Source organism: Onychostruthus taczanowskii, unplaced genomic scaffold (assembly GCF_017590055.1).
Source record: "Onychostruthus taczanowskii isolate IOZ18803 unplaced genomic scaffold, ASM1759005v1 scaffold43, whole genome shotgun sequence".
In the NCBI taxonomy this organism is placed as follows: Eukaryota; Metazoa; Chordata; class Aves; order Passeriformes; family Passeridae; genus Onychostruthus; species Onychostruthus taczanowskii.
This window is the reverse complement of record NW_024501792.1, coordinates 5,333,192-5,354,313: the sequence shown is the minus strand read 5'-3', so window position 1 is coordinate 5,354,313 and position 21,122 is coordinate 5,333,192. Positions and strand designations below refer to the sequence as shown.

Sequence of the window (21,122 nt, the reverse complement as noted above, 5' to 3'; positions counted from 1 at the left end):
AATATATATATATATATTTATATATTTTTTTTTTTTTTTTTTTTTTTTTTTTTTTTACTGTGACTGCCCTGGATTGCTTGTCATCTATTTGCTTTCTTTTCCTATTTTTTTTCCATTTGTTTTTTTGGTAACGCATGGGCAAGGCAGGAATTTAAAAGGTTAGATCACTGGGTAATTGCATTTACATTGGATAAAACCCCCACACCCTGTGCACGTGTTCCCTGCAGTAAAAACCTCCCAGTTCCATTTCCTCCCCAGTTCCCCCAAACTGGTGGGGATAAGGTGTCATTAGTGCAAAATACAGGGAAAATCCCCCCAAAATTCAAATCCCCCCAAAATTCTTGGTTTTTTAGAGGAGAAGAACCATCTTTTTTTAGGCTATTTTCCCCATTATTAAGGAGAATCAGTGCCTTGGAAATGGTTCTGTGTGGTGGAAGGAGCTCCCTGCACCCTGGAAATAATTGGCAAAAAAGGGTTCAGAGAGGCTACAATATCAAAAATCTCTTTCTCTTCTCTTGCCATCAAGATATAGCAGACTGTGGTAGCAAATATTTGGCTCAGATTGCTTTTTGGTGATTACAGCTTGTCAGAAAATATTGTTTGCATCCTAGAGGAAATATTGTATTTTAACTTTGTTTTCATTCCAAGAAGTCAAAATATTGATTTATATATATGGTTTTTTTTTTTTAATTTTTTTTTTCATTTCCGTGGTAAAATTCCAAAAGCGTTTTCTGTTTGGACACATGGAAGCAAAAAACTATCGGCACCGTCTGCAGACGTGAAATGTTTTGACATTTTAAAATGTTAGTTTCCAATTGACATTTCAGCATAAAATAGCATTAAAATGGCACCGAGTGAAGCTGTTGATTCAAACCAAAAATTAAATTTCATTGAGGCATTTCAAAACTGAATGTTTTTCTCCATTCTGAACGAGCACTTTGGGAAAAGGAGCATTTATTGCTGAAGAAATAAAATATTTCTCCCCAGTTTTTGGTATTAAATAGTCCTGACCCACTTGGCTGTAGGATGGTGGTCACTGCACTGGGCCACCTGCAGCTGCCCACTGAGCTAGGGATGAGACAGCAAAGAGGGGATTTTTCCATCTAAATGCACTTTTGGATAAATCACCACATATTCCTTAGCCAAAAAGAAAAAAAAAATCCTCAAATAATTCACATCAATCGAAAAAAAACCCCAAAACTTGCGTTTATTCCCACATTGGTTGATGGCCAGCGGCCTTGGAGGTGGGATGTGTCTATTCAGCAGGGAGCAGCTGTGTAGGAGATCAGCCAATAATATCTCGTCAGAGAGCTGAAAAGCTGCAGCAAGCCTCAAAATCACTTTTATTTCTCTCAGCCCTTGCAGCTCCCATTTCTTGGGAAAGCAGTGGGGGCAAACTTGGAGCGCTGTGTCTGGTATGGCGAGTGCATTGTGCGGCTTCAGTAGCTCCCAATTTATTAATTAACTCAGTTTCTTGTTTGATTTTGGTTGTTTGTTTGGCAGGTCATGATTTTGAGCAGGTTTTGGACATCTTGGAGGATCCTCTGGGGAAAGCAGACATTGGGGAGGGGAAGGCAGGGAGGGATTTGCAAGGTGTGGTGATTTTGGTGGTTTCTCTGATGCTGATGGAAAGGTTGGAGGAGGAAGGGGCTCTCCTTTCACTCCTCTGTCTTGGAAGTGGTGGAGAAGGTCTTCCAGTGAGAGTTTTGGTTGCAGAAACAGCATTTCTGAATGCCCAAAAGGTGGTGACCTGCAGCTGGAGAAGGTGGAAGAAGGTGTTGCTCCTTCTCATGGTTCTTCTTTCATCACCCCAACAAATTAAAACAAACCCCTCCTGGTTTTGGGTTTGGGTCCTCTGGCGGTGCCAGTCAGCACCTCGAGTGGAAATCCTCACTTTTCTTCCCTGAGATGTTTTTACCCTCTGACATTTTCTCACAGACTGCTCCTCCTGGAATAGACCTCACAGCCTCTTTCCACAAGTTAGAACTAAGGAATATTGAATAAAGAGACGATTTAAGCTTTGGGAAAAATTCCATATGAAAAATTGCCATTTCCACTGGGTCACACAATGGCTCTTTAGAAAGGTCTCAAGTTTGACCAGAATTGATGGCCAAGGCTACAACTGCAGAGTGTGCTTTCCACCCAAATTGCCAGACGAGGTTATAATTAGTCTCTGGAGATTTCTTTCAATATCTGAAATCACTTAATAGTAGCATTTGATTTTTATGGCAGCCTTTAGGCAGTTGGCTTGAGTCCTGCTTCTACTCAGCTAGTCATCAATGCAGGGCTGGGTCTTTGTAGGATCAACAGTTTACTCATTGCCTTTGTAGTCATTATCTCAGGGCTGGGTCTTTGAAGGGTTAATTGATGTGTTACCTGCTGTGTTGTAGTCATCAGTACAGAGCTGGGTCTTCTCTGAAGGGTCAATACTCAAAATGTGTCAGTAAAGGCTTCATAGCCACAGTTTCTCAGGGAAGAAATGCATCTATTCTCAAATTCTTTCCACAATTTGCCCTTTTCTTGCTTGGAATTTGACTAAAAATAAGAAAATTCTCAAATTGCATTGGGAAGAAAGTATTGCAAAATGATGACCCGGGAATGTCTTAATGGTGAATTCTTGGGCATGAATGTTATGGCTTCCATTTGTTTTCTTTCAGTGTTAATCAACATGAATTAATGTGTCAGTGCTGTGGGTTGATACCATACAGAGTAAACACCACATCCACACTTGCTCTTCAACTGCCAGCTTTCATTTTGATGGGAAAAAACCCCAAAACACGCATCTTTCAGTGGGAAATGTCTGATTTCCTGGAACTTCCTTTTTCATGGAAGACCTCTGATTTTTTCGCTGTGCACCGAGCACGGACATTGGCAGTAACAGCTTGTACCAAGGGGTAGTGATCACATGCAGCTCAAATCCATCACAGCCTTACTGCAGGCTATTAATACTTTATTAACTCCATTTAAACTCTGCTTTAATGCTCCTGGTGTGACAAGTGGCTCTGCGTAGAATTATTAAGAAAAGACGATTTTTAATCGAATTATGGAGTGGTGCTGGGACATGTATGCAACCCACACCGTGCCCTGCGTAGCCACATTTCTGCAGATATTCTGTGTACATTTGCATGCAACAGAATGTTGGATCGGGGGGGATATGCTCCCAAATTATCACTGGAAAAGGAGTGCTTCTCAGGAGGTTGTTTCCAGCTGAGCCAACCCAAAGCCTGGGGTTTTGCAGGAGCAACCAAAAGAGGACTGAATTTTGCAGGGGTGAATATTTGAATTCGAATGTCTTAGAGTAACTCTGGTCAGGGGAAGACCCTGAGTTTTAGAAATCTATTCCCATCACAGGAAGAGAAGAGTTTTTCTGGCCTGTTCCTACCTGTGGGGAAATTCAAAGTCTGGATGGTGAAAAATTTTGTACTGCTGGAAGATTTATGCCTCAGAGATGGGAACTTACATTTGCTCTTATTGCTGCTCCCCTTTTTTAATCTCAAGCACTCCCTTCCTGCCCAAAAATTCTTCTAAAATTCATTTTCTGCTCCTCTTTTCACTTTGCTCTGATGGTTTTTTTTTGTCTCTCATTGGTCCCTGTGTATGGAGAGTCAAGGCAGGACATTAATATTGATGCCGACCTCGGTTATTAGGAGCTGCATTTCCGAGCGTGCCGGCAGCATATAAATACTATTACTGGGTAATTAGTGAGCCTCAAGCTGAGGTTGGATTGAGCAGGGCTCCATGTCCTACTTTTGGGATTGGGCTTGGGTTTTTTTGTATTGAGCTGTTGGGGTTTTGCCCCAAGAAAAATCCAAACATTTTGGAAATGGAAATCCCAAACTCAGAAGCACCTGGATGCTGAATGGAAGAGAAAGAAGCAAAACAGAGAGGAAAAAATGGAAGGAAAAGTATCTTCCAAGGCTTTTCCTTTTTTGAAAACCTCCTGTATTTGAAATACAAAATAATAATTTTTGAGTTTCCTTTTGTTGTTTTTTTTAAAGTTGTTTTTATCCTTTCTTGCTAGATTTCTTGGTTTGCAATTTCTCTTCCCATGCCCCAGTTGAATTTTACTCCTCTGGTGGTATAAAAGTTTGGAAAAGCTTCAGTGTTACCAAAGAGCAAATGCAGGATTCTCTGGTTGGATGCACCTGAAAAATGGATACTCCTTGCATTCCTCACTCTCCAGCCCTTTCTGGATACAGAAAACCCTTTTATTTTATCATCTCCCCCCTTCAGTTCTCCCCAGTAAATACACGAAGGGTTTTCCCATCCAGAAGAGATGGGGAGACATCCCCAGGGTCACCAGATCCTTCCCTTTACCCCATAGTGTGGCTTTGATTGAAGCACCATGTGAATAATTAAGGGGTGTTTTGCATCTTTTATACCTCTGAACTTCCACTAAAAGGGGTTTTGAGTTGCTGCTGCTGGCGAAATTGCGTCTGAAGGTGAACAACCCCTGAATTTTGCATGAGCTAAAAGGGCTGTGAATGGGGAGTTGGGCTTTGCCTCTGAAGTCAGGTAGGTTTAATGCATGAATTTCATGAACTAGCACGGGAGGAAAGCAGTGGCTCCCTGCTCTGGGGGTAAATCCCTGCAGCTCACTGGGCCTCGGGGGATCACTGCAGGTTTGGCATCCCTGCACCTCACTGCACTCAGGGTTGCAACCCTAACTTCTTGTCCCGTGTTACTGTCCCCCCTTTCTTTCTTAATTGCAGCTCAGTTGCCAGCTTTCCCTCTGCATGGAGATGTTTTGGGTCAAATCATCCCATTTTCAGACCTCCTCGCTGGCCAAGGCTTTTAATATTTTTTCTAGGAGGAGGTGCAGCCTCGTCAGTGGCTCCCCAGCGGAGCGTTCCTGTATCCCCCTGCTTCTGGAGGCTCACAGGGCACTTCAATGGCACTGAACTGAACTGAAAGAGGGGAGGTTTAGATATCAGAAAGAAATTGTTCCCTGTCAGGGTGCTGAGGCCCTGGCACAGGGTGCCCAGAGCAGCTGTGGCTGCCCCTGGATCCCTGGCAGTGCCCAAGGCCAGGCTGGGCAGGGATTGGAGCAGCCTGGGACAGTGGAAAGGATCTTTGCCAGTCACAGGGAATTGGAATAATCTTTAAGGTCCCTTCCAACCCAAACCATTCTGGGATTCTCTGCTTCTCTCACTCCTTTCAGAGCTGACTGGCTCCCAGGGCTGCGTGAGCAACAATATGTGGGCTTGACAGGGTGCCTGTGTCAAGCTGCTGGAAAAGATTTTAAATTCCCCAATAATTTCTTTTCCGCAAAACAAATGAATCTTCAGAAGGGCCTTTCCTCACAGTTGCTAAGCCATTTAATTTATCTGAGTCATTTACAATTTGTGATGGGCCTGTTAATAGCTTGATGTGGGGATCAACATCACTTAGATGTCGGGGTTGTTTTTTTCTTTAATTTTTCCTTTTTCCTTTTTCCTTCTTTTTTTTTTTTTTTTTTGGCCTTTTGGGTTTTAATTTCTTGCTGGATTTGCCCCCAGAGGCACAAAGCTGTGTTTGGAAAACGTCAGCTCTGTCTCCCCAGCCCCTTTGTCATGCTGGTGCAGCTCGGGCTGAAAGCACAAACCACAGCCCACCCATGGGGACGTGCTGCCCTGCTACTACTTAACTGCTTCAAAGTACCTGTCTGTGATATGAAACATGCCATAAAATGAATATATTCCAGATGTCCCAGCAAATTTCCCCTCAGCTCCGCAATCCACCTGAAGGCAGTGCACACAGCGAGGTTCCTTGGTCCCTGCTGCCTCTCTCACTGCCAAGAGGAGCTCCGTGCTGGCTCATTTGGGGCTCCACTTTGGGAGGTGGCCATTACCAGAGCAGGGTGCTGACCCCAGGTTCTGCTCCGTGCAGCGTGGGGTGAAGATTTCAGCCACTGATGCCCTAGGGGGTGATTGCCCTCCTTGGGATTGGGGGAGATGGGGTTTGCATCCTTAGGTTTGGGGGTCTTTCTCCTGGAGGGGATTTCTCTCTCCATTCTTGGGTGGGGGGATCCCCATCCTTGGAGTCTGCAGAATCTCTGTCATCAGGGTTGTGAGGGTCCTTGGGTTTGGAGGCTCTGCATCGTCAGGGTTGGTGGATCCCCATACTCAGCATTAGGAGCTCTGTCCTTGAAGTTTGTGAGTCTCCATCCTTGGGTTTTGGAGATCTCCATCTGCAGGGTTGGAAGATCCCTTTCCTTGTGGTTGGGGGAATTCCCAGCCTTGGGGTTAGGCTGATTCTTCCTTGTGTTTTGTGGAGCTCCATCCCTGAGCATCTTCACCTTCAGAATTGGGAGCATATCTCCATTTTTGGGATATGAGGATCTTCTTCCTTGGGTTTGATGGAAAATATTCAACCTTGTGGCTGGCAGATATGTCTGGGGCTGGCAGACCTCCATCCTGGAAGGTTCTCCATCTTCAGGTTTGGGTGATCTCCACCTGAGTCTGTCCATGGAGGGAGGATTTCTGTCCTCCATCCTGGGTAAAGCCACGACCCACAGCCTTCTCCACACCACAACACCCACATTGCCCAGGGACTGCCCTTGGACAGGCTCATACCCTTGGACAGCTGCTGTTTTGGGATGATGGGCACCTCTGTGAGCAGAGCAGGCTCCCATCCTTCCAGCCAGCTCAGCAAATATGACTCTAATTTATTTAAAAGCTTCAGAGAGATCACACTGGGGTGTGTGTTTGCTGTTGAATTGAGTATTTCCAGGAGACACAGCCAATAATTTCCTTGGTATGCTCTGTGTAGGTCCTGGTTGGCTGGGAGGACCATGGAAAAGCTGGAATAACAACCATGTAGAAGGCAATGAAGTAGGTACAAAAGCTAAAATTACTGTTCGTCGCTAATACGTTGCATGGCACTAATTAATTTTTAAACAGCCTCGCTGGGGACCTCATTGCTAAAACATGATGTTTTCTTCTCCGGAACTGTAACTGTTAACTCCAAACAAGGCAGAAGGAAGTCAGGAAGGATGAGGAACCGCAGGTCCATTAGACTGCATCTGAGTTGCCTGCCCTGATGGCCAGATCTGATGGCCACTGTGCCTGGGGTGTGTCTGTCACACCCCTCTGAAGGGAGTTTTTTTGGGCTGGGGAGTCAATTCAGCTTCCTGGGAGTGCAGAAGTGTTGTCTGAGCTGCAAGCATGCTGGGAGGAAAGGGAAAACTATTTTTGATTCTGCTCTCACCTGTCTCACTTTCCCCAAGTGTGGCTTTCCCTGAATATTTTTAACCATATTTTATTACTGGTCTCACAAGCCTCAAACTGGGGCATTGCTGTCATTGCACTCACTCATATGTAAGTTATTTAATGCGGTCTTTGTGAGAGTTGAGAAAAGATTTTCCTCAACGTTTTCATTGCTGCTGACATCTAGATCAACACACAAATTTATTTATTTGACATTCCCCATTTCCAATTAATCTGTGAAGTATTCCTCTTAGAATGGTCTGAGCTGGTAATGCTTTATCTTCCATTTAATGTTTAATTATTCTTTAATTATTTGGACACTTTTCTTGTCACCACTTTGTGTCCACCTATTAATTCCATCCTTTCAAGTTTCATCATCTCCAAAAGAAGGGAAACTCAGCAAGCTTCTGCTAAGTTTATTTTGAAAAATTTGTTGAGTTCAGTAGTCTTTCTCACACCTCTCTGTTTACTTCTTTATTTTAAAATTAGGAAATGTGGTGGCTTGGGGTGAATCTTTTCTGATGTCCTCTGGGTCTGATGGTACCAGAATCCAGCTTGAGCCAGGCTGAGTGTAGAAAATGACAATTACAACATTGAAATAGTGGATTTTTTTACTGTTGGAGGGAGCCTTTGCTGTGTGCCAGTAGCAGCCCTGGGGTCAGGGAGGGCTGGGACTGAGGGGAGCACACGGCCCCCCCAGACGGGGCCATTTCTGTTTCCATATGGAAAAGGGATGTGGCATCTGGTTTCACTCCCAGCAGCTGGCAGCTTGAAGCCTGTGTTTTGCATGGTGTGGAGTAAAGAGAAAATAAAGTGTCGAATTGTTTGGCATTATCAAGGATTTCTGCTCCCCAGGACTCCTGCATAAAGAGATGGAAATTTTAGCTGCTGGAGCCAAGAAACACACAGAAGTATATGAATTTATTACATTTTATCTCATTCCCTTGCAAACAACGCTGGAAATGTCAAAAGATCATCTATTGTTTCATCGTTTAGAAAGAATTTTTGTTTTCTAGTTGTAATTTCCTTGATGCCTGGCTGTGGGGAAGGAAGAGAAATTGGAGCAGGAGCTGGCAGGGCTGCGGCAGGTTGAACATGCAGGTTTGTCTGGCCATGGAGCTACATGCATTTAAATTTCTCACATCCCAGCTTTTTAATTTAACAAATGTAATTAAGGCTGGGGTAGGTACTCGGATTATTCATTTACTCCAGATGGAAAAAATTAAATTGAATGCAAATTCCGTAATCAGACGTGAAGTTGAGGATGTCGGACGTGATGGGGAAGTGTCAGCACATTAATCGGACTGCTTTCCCTAAACAGCACCCAAATCTAAGAGCCAGGGATTATTTGAATAATTGAGGTGGCATTTGATAAGATATCTGATTGCTGATATCTCCTTAAGACGAAGCCCTAATTGTAATTCTCCATCAAGGAGGATTAATCTGTGCAACAGAATGCGCTGGGAATAGTGTGGTGTCAGACTCCCTCCCCTGAGTTTTGGTTTTTTATCAAGGGCTGCCATGCCCAGGGAAGGTGCCAAAGTGATTTATCGCTTCTCCTGTTACTTTATCCCTGTGCCAGGAGGTCGTCAGGTAGCACAGCTTGGCACTGGGGATCTGGGCATCCGAGGCTGCCTGAGTCCCACAGAGCTGGGTCTGTGTTTTGGAGGTGCCTCCTTGCTGGAGAAGGATGCATCCTTGCATCCTAATGTCCCTTCTTCGTGTCGTCAGGGCACGGTTAGACCTTTCTTTCTCTGGGAAAAGGAGACAAAATGGAGACAAACTTCAGCAGAAGACCATGTTGGAGGTCCATGACATCAGCCATGATCCCAGTCATCCCAGACAGGACCCAAACTTGGAAAACTTTTGGGAAAACTCCCAACTCGGTCTTGGCTGGGGTAGAGTCATGATTTAGGAATGGTCCCCACAGTTTAGTGCCTCTACTCAGACTTTGCAAACCATGGTGCCACTCACTGGATGCCCTTTCCCCTCCCCTTCTAGAGAGGAGAATTAGAGGCATGAAAGGCAAAAATCATCATCAAAAAGATGGGTTGAAATAAGAACAATTTACTGGAAACTGGAATAAGAAAACAAACAGTAACAGCAACAATATTAATAACAAAAGAGTACCAAAAATGAGCGACTCACATACAAAAATGCTCACCTTCAGCTAGAGCTGCTCCGGCTGGGAAGGGAGTCCCTTTCCTGACCCTCCCCCCAAAAAACGGAGTGGAGTGGTATAGAATAACCAGGTCCTGGCCATGCCCCCTCCCAGCCACTGCAGAAATTAACCCTCTCCTGGCTGGAACCAGGACAGGTAGCAAGAGGAGTTTCCACTCAATCTGGCAACAGACACTTGGTCATAATCATAGAAATCTTTTCTTGTGGCTTCTGTTTCACTGCCAGCACTGTTGGCTCCTCCTAAAACCAGGCATGGAAGGGTGGGGAGAGAGGGGTGGACTTTCCTCCTTGAATCCCACACCCTGAGTGAGATTAGAAAGGATTTAAATTGCTGAAATGACAATTAAAAAAATTAATTGAAGATCCAGTCTTGTAAACAAATAATCATCATGATCTTTCCTTCTCCCTTCCTCTATATAGCAGCAAATGAAGAAAAGCAAAAGGGAAAAAGATGAAAGAGGGCAAAGGGAAAAGCTTAAAGAGTTTGCTGTTGGGTGTTTTTTGGTTTTTTTGAGAGCTTGAATATTGTGAAACAAACTGTAAATGGAAATTCTTCCCTGTGAGGGTGGTGAGGCCCTGGCACAGGTTTCCCCATCCCTGGCAATGTCCAAGGCCAGGCTGGATGGGGATTTAGACCAGCCTGGGACAGTGGAAGGTGTCCCTGCCTGTGGCAGGGAGTTGAAAGAAGATGAGTTTTAAGGTCCCTTCCAACCCAAACCATTCTGGGATTCCCTGATTCTGTGTAATAGAAAATAAAAAGTGCTGGGGAGAAGATAATCCTTAGCTCTTCTGCAGTCACTGGTTTGCCCAGAAGTGATGAGGATATATTAGATTTTTCCTGTGTCTAAAACAAAGTGAAATGCAGAGATTTTACATTTTTTCTCTTTGTCCTACCATCCCATCTTCTCCTGTGACCATGTGCCAGTGGCCACTCCTGATGGATTGGGTGCACTAAGTGATTTTAGCCAGGCTCTGGACAGTGCATTCACAACCAGAAAGGCATTATATCCCCTCAAAAAAACCCAACCCCAAAACCCCCAAAAAACCCACTAACCTCCCCCCCCCCCAAAAAAAAAAAAAAAAACCCAAGAAAAAAATCCCAACTTAAATCACTTGAGATAAGTTGGGTATTATCTTAGGGCTGCAAATTGCTTGTTTGCTTCTCCAGCTGGAGCTGTTAATTCAGAACAATTAACACACCGTTTAAAACCCAGACAAAGCATATGGAGGCAGTCCTTGGGAAAAGAGCCTGTGTGGGATGGAGTGCCTCAATGTGAAATCGGAAGGATAACTCCAGTTTGTCCTTCCCCTTAGATCCTGGCAGGTGTTGTGGCAAATGACACAAACACCAGAGTTTGGGCCCTCAGAACCCCTGCTGGATGCCAGGTTGAGCGATGCTCAAAGCAAGACCCAGATGGGTCTCTAGACCCAAAAAGAAATCCAGTGTTGATGTTCATTGTTGGGATGAATTTACCACTGAGACAGTGCCTTCACCCTCCTGCTCATCCTGCAAATATTTCTTCTTGATGAAGAAATAACGAATCCTAGAGTGGCTACTAAAATAATGCCTGGATTTTTTATTGGCCCCTTTGCAATGCCATGGAACACCTCCCTGGCTCCATCCTTCAGGCCTTCTGTAGCATTATTTTGGACACCTGCCATTTATTTTCTCAGGTTCCCTTTTGATTTTTGATGCAGGTGAAGAGCAAAAGCCTAAATCTGGAAAGAAACCCCTAAAATACAGGAGTTCAACCTTCTTAAAATACTGATGTGAGCTCAACCTGCTTAAAATATCTCTGGGTCAAGGAGCAAGGAGGTGAGCTCACTGCTTTTTTTGCAAGGACATAAACCACTGTCAGACTTTTACGGGATGCTGTAGGAAATACTGCAGCAGTTTTTGCATTTTTGCAGCCCAGTGGTGGCTTTTGGAGTGATCCATCCTTTCTTCCAGCCCTGCTTCCATGTATCCATGTGTCTTTTCACCACGTGTGTTCATCCATGCATCTGTGCAGCCCTGCATCTGTGATCCATGTGTCCTTGCATCTGTCCATCCATCATTTTTGGTCTTATACTTCTGATCAGAACTGCACACAGATTTTATTAAGGACACCCAAGATTTTTTTTTTTTTTTTTTTTTTTTTTCCACAAATTTTTTTAAAAAAACCCAAAAATTTTTTTTTTTTTTTTTTTTTTTTTTACTCAGGTAAAAAAAAATCCCACAAATCCAAATGTTTTCTTCAGAAACTTTACAGGAATTGTCATGGTTGAACGTGCAGCAGCTTCCCCTACAAATGATGGGAAAATAAAGTTTTCCATCTCAAAGTTGGCACAAGGATTTTGGGGTTGGGGACCCCTGTAATGTGAGCCCCCCAAAAGCTCCATCCCCCTGGGCTGTGAAAGCCAAGCAGGTCATCTTTAAGAGCTTTTCCTGCAAACCCTTTCCTGCTACTCCCCCATCCGAGGATAGATGTAGGCAGCATCGGCAAATCTGAATAACTAATCAGAGTCCTCATTAACCCCCCACTGAGATGCTCAAACATTCACTTTGCTGTTTGTGAAGCAGGGAAAAAAAAAAAAAAAAAAAGGAAAAGGGAAAAAACCGCACAAGCCACCCTGCATTAAAATTGATGTGTTATTAATCCCACTGTTCCAGACCTCATGGGTACCGAATTTTCCTCCGTCTCGCCCGAGGCCGAACAGTATGGTGCTGCTTCCGCAGGGCACTTTGCCTTTCCATTATTTATCAGCGCAGTGGAGAGAGGCTGCTTTTGTTCCCTGGATCCAGATGTGTTCACATGCACATGTCTGGGGTGGGGATGTCCAGTATTTCTCTACATGCCCCGTTTGGGTAAATGTGAGCCCCCTACAGCAGGGCTCTGCCAACAGACACATCTCTCCCAACTGTGTTTAGCCTCAAAGCAGCTTTGCTTTTGCAGAAATACAAAAATATTTGGGTGTATGGGCATGTCGCAAATCTTTTACTCTCTCTGAGAAAGGGTGGGGTTTGAGCATCACCAGTTTGACTCTGAAATGAAAATATTATATTCTTCTTTGCCCCAGCATCGCCAACACCTGGCCCCAGCCCTTATCCAGAGGCTGGAGAGAAACTGCACTGTGTGGGGAAAAGCCCAACACACCAAAGGTTTTTATCACAAAAATGCTTTTGGCAGATGGCAGCAGGTGTTGCCAAGGTGTTTGGAGAGTCATGATCATCCCTTGGAGCTCCTTAAAGGGTTAACTAAAACTTGAGCTATCATTTCTGCATTTGTACTGTTTTTCACACCTACAGGGTTTCTTTGGTTGTCCCCATGGGTGTGGAGTTTGGGGCCAGTAGATCTTGCTGCTGGGCATAGTGTGGGGTATAAAAATAATTCAGCAAAACCCAGCATTACTGGGGATTTCACCATTTGTGGTTTCCTTCTAAGGCAGAGGAGCTGGCATTAAATTTATTAAAACATGATAGTCACAATTAAACAGCACTGACATGATGAGGCTGGAAGCATCATGGTCTGCTCACATTGGAAGAAACAACGTGACATGCTGGGAAAAAACCCTTCTTGCTTTAAAATCCTACACTTTTCACAAAAAATCCTGAATTTTCTTTTGCTAAATGTCAGCTTTATTAGCATTCCCTTACACTTCATTAAAATTTGTGAACAGGGATGCCCTTGGCTTTTTGCAGCCAGGGTAGAGGCTGTTGTCCCAAGGTACTGGGCTCCCATCTCTGCTGTTGGATGCTATTCAGGCCAGCAAATCAGGATTTAGGGCATTTGTGGGGATTGATGACTTGTCAGAAATGGTGTCTCATTTCTGACCCTGGGGCAGCTGCTGAGCACAGCCATGAGCAGCCGTGGGACACCCTGGATCTTGCTGCCTTGCATTGCCTGTGGTGGAGCATCTTGAAGGAGGCATCTCCTCCATTCCCCTTCGCACGGGGAGGACTTCAAAGGCCTTTGCTAAACTTCAAAGGATGCCTTTTGAAGTTGCTAAAAGTGTGTGGCAGCTCAAAAAGACTTCTCTCTCTCTGCAAGGGTGTTCAGGGAGATGTCCCTGGTGGGGTTGGCTCTTTGTGTTCCTCGTGATGGGGACAAAACCGGCATCGTTTCTGCAGAAGTTGCACAATGGTTTTGTCCTAAATGCATGCAGCACCCAAGGCCTCAGGCCTGGCCACCTCCAAGGATGAAAATCAGTCCACCAGTCTGTCAGAGCTCTTTTAACACAGACAGAGCCTTATTTCTGCTCCTTTTCCTCCAGCCCTCATGTTTTGTTCACACAGCAAGCCCAGATAGCAAAAGTCTTTCCTGTGGGATAGAAAAAACACTGGTTGGGAGGTATCTCAGGTGTGTACTGGGCATCTGAGGAGCTCTTAGGAGGTTCTGTGCAGGCTGGGAGGTATCTCAGGTGTGTGCTGGGCAGCTGAGGAGCTCTCTGGAGGTAGTGGTGGCATATATCAGGTGTACATTCAAATCAGCAGCTCAGAACATGCAGGTATACATACATCTCTGTGTTGGACATTTATCAGCAGTCTGAGCAGCTCTGAACAGGTTATGTGCACCAGGGTGGGTGTTTTGGATGTGTATTGAAATCTGAGGGGCTCTCTGGAGGTGACACATCTATCAGAGCTCTGAGGAGCTCCCTGGAGATGACGTGTGCCATGCTGGATGTACAGGATGTGAAACAGAGATCTGAGGAGCTCCAGCCAGGTGCTGTTTATCAGAGGTGTCCCTGCCAGCTGTGCATTGGTGAGGAGCTGTCGAGGGCAGGCATGCACCAAGGTGATACATCAGGGGTGGGCTGAGAGCAGCTCGGCACAGCTTGTGCGTATCAAGGCACATATATTGGACTATATATTTATATAAAATAAGGGATTTATACTGGGGATCTGAGGAGCTCTTTACCAGGAGATATATATCAAGGAAGATGCATCACACATATATTGGAGATCTCAGGTGATGTTTGTAGACACAGAGGTAATATCTGGAGGTGATGTTATATTGAGGGGCATTCATCAGATGGATACTGAAGGTCTATAGACACAGACGTAATATGTGGAGGTGATGTATATTGAGGGGCATTCATCAGATGGATACTGAAGGTCTGAGGGGCTCACTAGAGGTGTTATATATGGAGAGATCTGGTGTATTTTATCTCTTGTATTCCTTTTTTTTTTTTGCAAACACAAAACACCTCTGTGTGGGTGGCTGTGCTGGTCCTTGCTCAGCCCATCTTCGTTTTTCCACTGAAACTGCTGAAATGGGCCTAGAAATCCCAGTCCCATAAAGGCCAGATTCTTGGCAGCTGCAAAATCACCTCTAGCATATGGATGGACTTTTCTTTATTCAATAGTGTTTGGGAGCTCCCCCATTTTGGAGGTAGTTGCTGTTCCCCAGTTCACTCTGAGCCCAAGTGTAAAAACACCTTTACACTCAAGGAAATATTATTATTAACCAGGGAAATGGCAACTACCAGCATGAACTGGGGGCACAGCCAGCATCAGTGCTGTTTCATTCCTTTTTTCCTTTTTTCTCCTTTTCAGAGCTGGATTGGAGCAGTAGCCCTCAGTGTGATCCCGTGAGGAGCTTTCAGCACCCCCCAGGAGTGGAAAAGGAGGGGACAGGACAGCCTTGGCTCCATCCTCTGTGCACAGACCAACGAGAGGCACGCCTTCGTTTTCTGGACACATCTCGGTTCGACCTCTACAAATCTGATTTGTTTTTTGTTCTTTTTTGGAGATGTTCAAACCTGCTGGGGAAAACCCCTGACCTAACTCAGACATCAGTCCTGCTTTCATCTCCAGGGGATATTGCCACCTACATTTTCCTTGATTTCTCCTGTTTTCTCATTATCCTCCAGAAAAAAAGCATTAAGAGAGACTTGCCATCCATGGCTCCACTGCCACTGCGCTTTCCTAGTGCAGACCTTCATCCTTTGCTTAATATTTCAATTTCTTATTTTAGAGTTTCTCTCAATATTAAAATATTTCATTTTTGTTTTCCCAGGCTGTGATCCCTACCCAGTTTTCAGGGCAGTGGGAGGACACTTCCAGGGCAGTGGCTCCCTGAGCACCCCCTAACAGTAAGGCTGCTTTGCTTTATATTATTTAAGCAATTATATATTAATTGTGCAATTATGCATATTAATTGAGCAGGATGTGGTGAGTAATCACCTTGGTGTGGCTTTATTTGCAGGAATTTCTGCTGTTTTCTGTTGATATAATTTAAATTGTATCAACCCTTCCCTAAATGCAGTGAATATTTCAGAGCAGAATTACACTTTTTTTTTTTTTTTTTAAATAAATCAGTCTGTGCAGGGAGTCTTGTTTTAAATCTCAAGTGTAGATAACATATTGTTAAGTGCCATACAAGGCGGCCTGGAGGAAAACACAGATATATTTTTGTGAAAATATTCAGAAATATAGGTTGTTATCACTGCAAAATTTTGGCACAGCGGGCAGTAGGGTGCAAAGAAATGGTCACCAACTAAAAAGAAATGAAATGCAGAGCTTAAAATAAGATGTACATGAAACCAAGGGTTTCACAGTCCTTTAGTCAACCCTGATCACTAAAATTAGGGCTTGACAGAGTGACAAATGTGCTTGATCTGTGCCAAAACCAGGGCAACTGGCAGGTGACACAGAAAATAAAACCCTGCTGGCTACAACTTCCCTCCTGTAGCAGCAAAGAGAAATCTTTGGTCACTGAAAATGGGAGTGGCCCCTTCAATTTGAGTAAATATTCTGCAAAAGTGCCTGGTTTCACCTTAAACTGGTTATATTTAGGTGGGGGCTTCTCAGAGAAAAACCCAAACCCTTCATTTGGTCCATGGCCCAGCAGTGCATCTTTTCTTTGAGTCTTCTGAGTCTTGCCTCCTCTGAAAGTCCCCTCTTAGTAAGAAGCAGCCAGTAGGGGCAGGGTTATTTCCCCTAGGCTGCCCTTTGATTCTTGCTGGTGACCCTGCTTCAGCCAAAACAAAAAACACACGATGCAGGAAGTGATGAAAATCTCCTTAGCCTGATTTTACCCCTTTCTGATAAAGACACAGGTTGGATTCATGTTGAAATTACTTTTCTGGTGAGTGTTGGGGGGATTGGGGTCACCACAATGACCACTTTTTGGGGGATCCTTCCTGCTTGGTGCCCTCCTGCCAATCTGTATTTCAAAGTGAGTGAAAGTGATGCCTTGGAGTGGCTGCCTGGAACAGAGGCCAGGCAGAGTCAGGAGAATAAAGTGAGGATTTATTAAAGGCCTTTAACAGACACACCTTGGGCAGCCAGAGCCTCCCAGAGGGTTAATTCTCCAATTACAGCTTCAGGCAATGAAGTCCCATTCCCTCAGTTTGCTCCTCCCCAGTTTATTTTTGTTTATAATTTTCTGGGCCTGAGGCTGTTGGGTGTCCTTGGCTTCCAGGCCCAGAGGAATTGTTTTGTCTGACCAAGCTGTGAAGACAGGAGCTGACACTTCATGGGGAGTTAGAGTTATGCACTAATGCAGCACAGCATTTGGAAAATATAAAGGCTAAAATCTCAAGGCATCAAAAGTACTCTGTGCCCTGCCATGTGTTTTGTGTGTGTTGGGTTGTTCTCTTTGGAGGAGCTGGGGCTGTGGAGGACACAAAGTGCAGCCTGGCCTGGAAGCATCTCCAGCAAGGAGACCAAACCCAAATTGCTCAGCAAATTGTGCCAACAGGGTCCAGACACCTTCCTTGAGAGATGTGTTGGTGGCGGGTGTCCATTTAATTACCTTCTGGAACACTGGGCTGGCATCACTCTTAGTGGTTCATGATAGAAACTACCTGAAGGCTTCTGAGAAACCTCTTGGTTTCCCTTGGCTTTCTGTGCTCTGTGTTAGTCCCTGCAGTTTCCAGGCACCAAACTATTTCAGCTTTCCTCCTCCTGAACCCCTATGACCACAAAATGCACCTCTGAGGCCAGGCCATACCTTTTGTCATAGTGAAAAAAATGTTGTGAAAAAAATGTAGCATTTCTGTCTCACACCATGAACACTTTCCAGTCCTTTTTTGATCCCAATTTCTTCATCATGGTGAGTTCAGACCAGGCTGAGATTTACTCCCATTTGGAGTAAATGGAGAAGACAGTCTAATAAGCATTACTAAAGGAGTTTGAAACCCATTGTAACTCCCTATAAATCACCATGTCATATTTCAAACTTCCCTTTCATCACTGAGGCTGGAAATATGGCCAAAAAATTGCTTTCAAATGGGCAAATGTAAAATGTTTCAATTGTGGTGATTAATCAAGGTGTTCCCATCTCAATCTTTAGTGCCTTGGCTCAGGGTTTGGATAGGGACAACTCCCTGTAGGTGCCAGAAAGCCTGACGTGCCTCAAGGGAAACAATGTTTTTGTTTTCTGGCCAGTGAGTCATTTTTCATAGGGAATTTTACATTTTACATAGGAAATTCTGGGGAAGGCAAGACCAGGAGGAGCCAGAGAGCTGCAAGAGAGGGATGTGAAATGAAAACTCAATGAGTCAAGAACTCTGGTTTATCTGCCTTTTGGGGCTCCAGAGGGAGTTTTCCCCCTCCCAAGGGGAAAATTTCCAAGTGTGATAGCAGGATACGGCAGGAAATGAGGCAGATTTAGGAGAGGATTTTATTTGGTGTACTGTGGTATTGCTGTTTCCTGACTTTTCCAGTCAGGGAAGTCTTTGCACTCACACACCTCACCTGTGTTTCTGCAGTTGGGTTCACTCTGCTGTCTTTAGCAAGTCCACCAAAAATCAGGTATATGTCCACATTTACTTATGGAGGTTTTGGGAGATTTGCATAAAAACTGTGAGATTTGAGTTGCAAAACAAACACCCCAGGAAGGCATTAAATGGAAACTGTATCTATAAATATGGAAAATTGCAGTATGGATTATGGGGTGTTCATGGACTGCAGCAACATTTACAAAAACTCCTTGATTTGTGGTAGGATCTGTGCCAGAATTGTTGGCAGGGTTGAGGTTGCAGGTGGGTCTTGCACTGGCACTGGTCTGTTTTGCACTTTGTGATATTTGCAGTGGCAGAGAAATTGGTTTTTGTTATTTAATAGTAGTATTCCCCAAGATAGTGCCCCCTCCCCAAATCTCCAAAACTCCATGCAGCTCACTTGCTTCCCTTCTCCTGCGCCTGTAGAGAAAAGATTGGAGGCACAAAAGGCAAAGATTGTGGGTCGGGATAAGAACAATTTACTGGAAACAGCAATGAGATAAGAAAATGAATTTGTAACAGCAGCAATAAAAATAACAAAAATGCAAAAAAAAAGAGAGCACAGAGTTTTACCTGACCACAGCCATGCCCCCAAAGAGCTCCCGCTGGTCAGGACCAGCATTACCCCACTGATAATGATACCCTTTCCCCTGCCCCTGACAATGGTATCAAATATATAATAATAATGATAATGATAATGATAATGATAATGATAATAATAATAATAATAATAGTAATGTATCAAATAATATTAGGGTCTGGTGAAGCCCCCCTCCAAGCTATTGTAAGAATTCACTCTGTCCTGTTTGAAACCAGGACATGGGTGAAGGACTGCAGGTGTCAGTTTGGAATGGAAAAACTTGGATAATGGTTTAATTTTTGCAGAGCAAGACAGTTTTTGAGTGTGTTTCTTCTCAGCTACCCAAGCAACAGCACTGCTGTCACCTTTGGTCTTGGGACAGAAGTTTGTAGAATTCACAAATATTACAGTTTCCCATGACCTCGTTCACCTCCGACCCACACTTAAACCTCTTCTTCCAGCTCATGTCTCCAAAACCCATAATTTTTTTTTTTGCCATTACCTTTTTTGTCCTCTGAGAAGCTCTTTTTAACCTGGCAAGGGCCCTGGGGATGGAGCCCTCAATACCACCTGTCACAGCAACCTCTGCACAAAGTGTCCCCAGCTGGATCAGTGGGAGCTGCTGCCTCACGGGGGGACACCAAGGGTGACAGTGACTGGGTGACAGCAGACCTGCATCACTAGTGGGGTCCTGCAGGGCTCCATCCTCCACCTGTGCACTTCAGCATGAATTAGATGCAGGACTGGAAGGGATATGAAGCAAGTTTGCAGATGATACGAAACTGGGATGATCTGTTGACTCCCTCGAAGGCAGGGAGGCCCTGCAGAGAGCCTTTGGGGGCTGGGCCATCACCATGAGGGCTGGGCCATCACCGTGAGGGCTGGGCCATCGCCATGAGGGCTGGGCCATCGCCATGAGAGCTGGGCCATCGCCATGAGGGCTGGGCCATCGCCATGAGGGCTAGGCCATCACCGTGAAGGCTGGGCCATCGCTGTGAGGGCTGGGCCATCACCATGAGGGCTGGGCTATCACCATCAGGGCCAGGCCATTGCCATGAGGGCTGGGCTATCACCATGAGGGCTGGGCCATTGCCATGAGGGCTAGGCCATCACCATCAGGGCTGGGCCATCGCCATGAGGGCTGGGCTATCACCATGAGGGCTAGGCCATCACCATCAGGGCTGGGCCATCGCCATGAGGACCGGGCCATCGCAGTGAGGGCCGGGCCATCGCCGTGAGGGCTGGGCCATCGCCATTAGAGCTGGGCCATCGCCATGAGGGCTGGGCCATCGCCATGAGGGCTAGGCCATCACCGTGAGGGCTGGGCCATCGCCGTGAGGGCTGGGCCATCACCATGGAGTTCAGGGAAAGCGTTGGATTCTGCACCTGGGATGGGGCAGTACAGACAGACAAAGGAATGAGATGCTGGAAAGCAGCTCTGCAGAAAGGGGCCTGGGGGTTGATGTGAGGGCTAGGCCATCGCTGTGAGGGCTGGGCCATCGCCATGAGAGCTGGGCCATCGCCATGAGGGCTGGGCCATCACCGTGAGGGCTGGGCCATCACTGTGAGGGCTAGGCCATCGCTGTGAGGGCTGGGCCATCGCCATGAGAGCTGGGCCATCGCCATGAGGGCTGGGCTATCACCATGAGGGCTAGGCCATCACCATCAGGGCTGGGCCATCGCCATGAGGACCGGGCCATCGCAGTGAGGGCCGGGCCATCGCCGTGAGGGCTGGGCCATCACCATGGAGTTCAGGGAAAGCGTTGGATTCTGCACCTGGGATGGGGCAGTACAGACAGACAAAGGAATGAGATGCTGGAAAGCAGCTCTGCAGAAAGGGGCCTGGGGGTTGATGGAAGGTTGAATTTGAGTCAGGAGTGCCCTGCCAGCCAGGAAGGACATCCCTGTCCTGGGGGGCTTCAGGCCCAGTGCCCAGCTGGGTGAGGGAGGGGATTGTCCTTCTCTGCTCAGCCCTGAGGTGGCCTCACCTGGGGTCCTTGGGCAGTTTTGGGCATGAGAATGACTTTGGACAATTAGAGAGCATCCTAAGGAGGGCAGCAAAGATGGTGAAGGGGCTTGAGGGGAAGCTCAAGGAGAGCAGCTGAGGGCACTTGGTCTTGGAGGAGACTGGGGGAAGACTCATCACAGTCTGCAACTTCCTTGGGAGGGGGAGAGGAGGGGCAGACACTGACTGCTGCTCTGGGTGCCCAGTGGCAGGACCCAAGGGAACGGCCTGAAGTTGTGTCAGGGGAGGCTAAGGTTGGATATTAGAGAAAGGTTCTTCACCCAGAGGGTGCCTGGGCACAGGAACGGGCTCCCAGGGCACTGGGCATGGCTCAAGGCTAGCAGAGCTCAAGAAGCATTTGGGCAATCCTCTCAGGCGTGTGGTGTGACTCTTGGGGATGGTCCTGAGCAGGGCCAGGAGCTGGACTCGAGGATCTTTGTGGGTCCCTTCCAGCTCAGAT

The 21,122-nt window shown here is 45.8% G+C and overlaps 1 protein-coding gene across 4 annotated transcripts in view; it reads left to right on the top strand.

Moving 5' to 3' along the window:
- Nucleotides 1-6,691: 6,691 nt before the first annotated feature.
- The window catches only part of PKNOX2 (PBX/knotted 1 homeobox 2), a 48,419-nt gene continuing 33,988 nt past the window's right edge, over nucleotides 6,692-21,122 (top strand). Inside the window, exons 1-3 of one of the 4 annotated variants that reach the window (XM_041413858.1) lie at nucleotides 6,692-6,812; nucleotides 14,905-15,026; nucleotides 15,368-15,443. The gene's annotated coding sequence lies outside the window, so the exon portion shown is untranslated. Of the gene's footprint in view, nucleotides 6,817-8,265; nucleotides 8,289-14,904; nucleotides 15,056-15,367; nucleotides 15,444-21,122 lie in introns of those variants that run through there. The other 3 variants (XM_041413855.1, XM_041413856.1, XM_041413857.1) reach the window with 3 other exon arrangements.